Source organism: Canis aureus, chromosome X (genome assembly GCF_053574225.1).
Source record: "Canis aureus isolate CA01 chromosome X, VMU_Caureus_v.1.0, whole genome shotgun sequence".
NCBI classification, from domain to species: Eukaryota; Metazoa; Chordata; class Mammalia; order Carnivora; family Canidae; genus Canis; species Canis aureus.
The window spans coordinates 978,531-983,544 of NC_135649.1; positions in this window are offsets into that span (position 1 = coordinate 978,531).

The following is a 5,014-nucleotide window of genomic DNA, read 5'->3' on the forward strand; positions in this document are numbered from 1 at the left end:
TTCACGGAGCCGGGGAGCTGCAGGCAGGTGGGCACCTGCTACCTGGCCACGGGGTCCTGGCGCCGCCGCAGGTAAGACCCACAGAGCCGACCCGAGGGTGGGCTGCACCGGGCCGCGGGGACAGGAGGGCACACTGAACAAGCGCGTCGTGCCCTCCCCTGTCCTGGCTCCTCACCTGCCTCGCTGCTGCCTCCAACGGGGACGCCGGGGCGGGGGGGTGCCCCCTGCGTCGGGCCTGCTTCTCCCTCTGCCTGGGTCTCTGCCTCTCTGTCTCTCATGAATAAAATCTTAAAAAAAAGACCACAAAACCTCCGTAGGTGTCTTCTGTGCTCGGTTTAGGTCTGTAGCAACCCTTGATATATTGTTTGCCATCGGTGGGAAGGCCGACGATGCGGAAAATACCTACTCCCAGGTGGAGGATTTCATTTTCACCCTTGATAGGACACGGTTTTAAGAGGGGACGTACTTACTCTAAGGGGGTCCAATTTCGCAATCACTTTCTTCTAAGGAGTCCTTTTGGACGTCGGGGTCATAAAGGAAGTGTCCTGTTTGGTCTTCTAAAAGTCTTGCGCTTTGGGCCTTTCAATTTTAAGTCCTTAAGCGACTCCAACTGAGTTTTATGTGATGTGACGTGGGGTCCAATTTTATTTTATTTTTTAAAAGATTTTATGTCTTTGAGAAAGAGGAAGAGACCGCGGGAGAAAGCAGGAGCAGGGGGAGGGGAGGAGGGGGAGGGAGAAGCAGGGCCCCAGGCGGACTCGATCCCAGGACCCCGGGACCAGCCCTGAGCCCAAGGTGGGCCTCAACCGCTGAGCCCCCCAGGCGCCCCCAGGCTTCTGTCTGTAATATGGTCAGAAGCTATACTGTTCCACTCAGGAACTCTGACCTGAATTTCTGTGCCTAAAGGCAGTTCCAGGAATTGAGAAAAGCAGATCATTGCAATAAATTCCAAGAAGCAATAAATTCCAAGGGAGCAAACTCAGGTTCTGAGCCCTGAGCACCTGGAACAGGAGCGGCCGCCCGCAGGCAGGCGAATGACGCCCCCGGTCCCGGGCGGCTCCCCGGCCGGTGTTTTCCAGCCTCAGCTGAGCCTCCGTGTAGACCAGAGCCCAATCCGGCTCCAGGAGCCCCTCGCTGAAGCTCTCCTGCCGGGGACTGTGCACACCTGCCTCCCTTTCTTTTATTTTTGTAGATTTTATTTATTTATTCATGAGAGACCCAGAGAGAGAGAGAGAGAGGCAGAGACCCAGGCAGAGGGAGAAGCAGGCCCCATGCAGGGAGCCTGACGCGGGACTCGATCCCGGGACCCCGGGTCACACCCTGGGCCCACCCTGCCTTCCTTTCTAACTGCTCTCAGCCTCCCCGCCGATGGCTGGACCACCGAATCCCTCGGCTGCTCAGCTTGTCCAGACCTGACCATGACTCGCCTCTGCAGCTTTTATTTTTATTTTTTAAAATTTTATTTATTTATTGCTGCCTCCACAGTTTTTAGATCCTCTTTGGTGGATTCCATCAGGTTGTTCTAATTCTGCCCCCAGGTAGATAGAGTCACACTTGCTCCTCAATGTTTGATCATCCTAGATGGAGCACTGAATGGTGTGTTTTAAAATCACATTCTCTGTGTGTGGCTGTTACATAGAAATACAGTCAATTTCTGTATTTAAAAATCTACCAATCACCTTATTAACTTTAATAAGTTATTGACAGATTTTTAAGTATTTCACAAACACAATAAAATATCTGCAGATAGTGACAATTTTGTTTCTTCTCTTCCAATCATTATGCCTTGACACTTTTATTTTTACCTTCTTGTGCTGGATGGGACTTACAATATGAAGTCTTAAAGGAAATGCATTTAGCTTTTCATCACTAAGTATATTTGTTGTACATCTTTTATGAGTGACTTTTATTTTTTTTAAGGTTTCGTTTATTTATTCATGAGGGACACAGAGAGAGAGAGAGAAAGGCAGAGGGAGAAGCAGGCTCCATGCAGGGAGCCCGATGCGGGACTCGATCTCGGGACCCTGGGGTCACACCCTGAGCCAAAGGCAGCCCTTTAACCGCTGAGCCACCCAAGCGTCCCCTACGAATAACTTCTAAACGACTGGTTTGTTAAAAGTCTGGTTTTTAGTAGCATGAATAGATGTTGAATGAAATTTATTTTTTTTCATCTACTGAGATAATAGGGTTTTCCTATTAACCTGTTAACATGATTAATTTGGATCTATACATTTTCTTGTTTGTTTTTCTGAAATATTTTTTATTTTTAATACTGAAAGAGAGAGAGTGAGCACAAGTGGGGGTGCAGCAGAGGGAGAGGGAGAAGCAGGCTCTCCGCTGAGCCGGGGACCCAATGAGAGGACTCAACCCCAGGACCCTGGGATCATGACCTGAGCTGAAAGCAGAAGCTTAACTGAATGAGCCACCCAGGGGCCCTGCAATTTTCTTATCTTAAAAAAAGATTTTATTTATATATTTATGGAGAGAGGGTGGGGAAAGGAAATCTCAAGCAGACAGGGTTCAACTTTCCAACCCCGAGATCACGACCGGAGGGAAAATCAATAGGCCGACGCCCAAGCAATGAGCCACCCAGGCGCTCGGGGTCCATCGACTCTGTGGTGTTCGGGTCATCTTGCATGCAAATAGCTGAAGGTTTAGGCCCGATATGGTTATCTACAGTGTCTGCTGGGTCTCACCCCTGGGGCCTTGTTTGCTGATTTGTGTGTAGTGATTTTTTTTTATTTTCCTGTGAGCTGCAAGGGCTGAACTTTGCCTAAAAATTCTCAAGGGAGAATATTTGTTTAGGCCTCTGTGGTAGACTCGATCAGTAGTCCTGCAGGAAACAGATGAGCGGTCGCCAGGGGCCAAGGCCAGGGGACTGGGCAGTGGGCTTCATTTGGGGGTGATGACAATGTCCCTGGTGGGGGAGGGGGAGGGTTCCACAAGTCCGTGATGATACTAAAAACCAGTCAATTGTTCATTGTGACTGGGTGAATTTTGTCTCGTCTCGGCTAGTCCTCAGAGGAGGCCCCCGCTTCATGGGCAGGTGGGCAAAGGGAAGGATGGTTGGGCTCCGAAGAAGCAAGGCCGCGTGTCCTCGGGTTTCTGTACTGAGACAAAACAGGCAACTGTCTTTTTTTTTAAGATTTTATTTATTTATTCATGAAAGACACAGAGAGAGAGGTAGAGACCCAGGCAGAGGGAGAAGCAGGCTCTGTGCAGGGAGCCCGACGTGGGACTTGATCCCGGGACCCCAGGATCACGCCCTGGGCCAAAGGCAGGCGGTAAGTCGCCGAGCCACCTGGGGATCCCCGCAACTGTCGTTTTGAACATGTTCTATGTGCTCAGAGGAACGTGTGAGAAGTCGTAGGTCGAAGCGGGCAAGGCTGTTCCCTCTGGGCAGCGGGAGGGGACGCAGGAAGGGTTCTTCTGTCCTTTATGTATTTGTGTATCTCTGATTTGTTTTGATCTTAGTCAAATAAGATTGTATTGTGGGAACATGCCCCAGGCGGTCGGCGCAGGAGTTGGTCACAGGTCTTTGGTGTGAGCAAAGCCATTTTCACGAGCACTGTTGTACATGTCCCTAGTTGTACATATTCAGGGATTGTTCTAGGATACAGGTACCTCGGAGTGGAATCGCTGGCTAGGAGGGGAGGGGCATGTTCCATTTTAAGAGAGTGCCTTCCTGGGCAGCCCGGGGGCTCAGCGGTTGAGCACCGCCTTCAGCCCAGGGCGTGATCCTGGAGACCCGGGATCGAGTCCCACGTTGGGCTCCCTGCATGGAGCCTGCTTCTCCCTCTGCCTGGGTCTCTGCCTCTCTCTCTCTCTCTCTGTGTCTCTCAAGAATAAATAAATAAAAAAAAGACAGGGTGCCTTCCTTAGTGGGGCTACCAGCTTTGACTGCCAGCAGCAAAGTCCAGGAACTCATGGAGCTGCATTATCTCTAACCCTGGATATTGTAAGACTAAAATCTTTGATGCCTGAGTGGGTATACAGTGGTATTTGTGTCCTTTGTTTCCAAAGATTGCATTTATGTATTATTTTGTGTGTGAGAGGGACAGAGCAGAAGCAGGGGAGAGGCAGAGGGCGAGGAGGAGGCAGCCTGCCGGCTGAGCAAGGCCGCCTCTGCGGGGTCCGTCTCAGGACCCCGAGGTCACGACCTGAGCCGGTGCCGCACCGGTGTCGGCTGCGCCAGTGCAGTCCTCGCTCTCCTGGCTCTAGCTGTGTCTCCTTTTCTGTGTCTGTGAGCTTCCATGGAGCCTTTAGGGTGCCGCTGGGGAAGGCAGCCGTCAGTCCCGTGATCTCAGCCTTTCCACAGAGAAAAGCCGGTGACGCGGCTGTAAGCTGTTGCCCTCGGACTTTCTCCTTTCGGCCACGAGTTCCTGCAAGGTCCAAGTAAGATTCCTGAGAGCAAGGAACTGCTGATAATGGTGGGAGGTCAGCAGCTGGGGTCAAGGAGGCCGGCCTCCGTCGGGTGCAGGTGTGCGTGGACGGGGTGGCGTGAGCTGCTCGGTGTGCTGGGGCACCGTGGGCCAGGCTGCGTAGCACGTGTGGGCTCCCAGGGCCCCCGCCGCGGCCGGCTGACGCGAGGAGCTGCGGCCCCCGAGCGGGACGCGGGGTGCGGGGGAGCGGTCGGCTCCGTCTGTGCAGCGCACGCGGCCGCGTCAATGACAGGGCACCCGCAGCCCCGGAGCCCTCCGGGCGTTTTCGCAACGCCGTGGCCCGCAGAGAGTTGTGGGTAAAGCGTGGCCCCGCGGGCCGGCTTCCGTGCGGGGGGCGCCGAGGGGCCCGGGCGGTGGCCGCGCCGGGGACCCGCGGCGGGCGGAGCCTGGGAGCGCGGGGTCCCCCGAGCCCACCGGGTGCGGCCGCGGGGCCAGGGCGGGGGCGGGGCCCGGGGGCGGGGCCGAGCCGAGCCGGGGCGGGCGGGGCCGGGGCGGGGCCCCGCCTGTGCCCGCCCAGCGCGCGGCCGGGGGGAGGCGCCAGGCAGGGCCGCGCCGCCTCCGCCGCCTCCGCC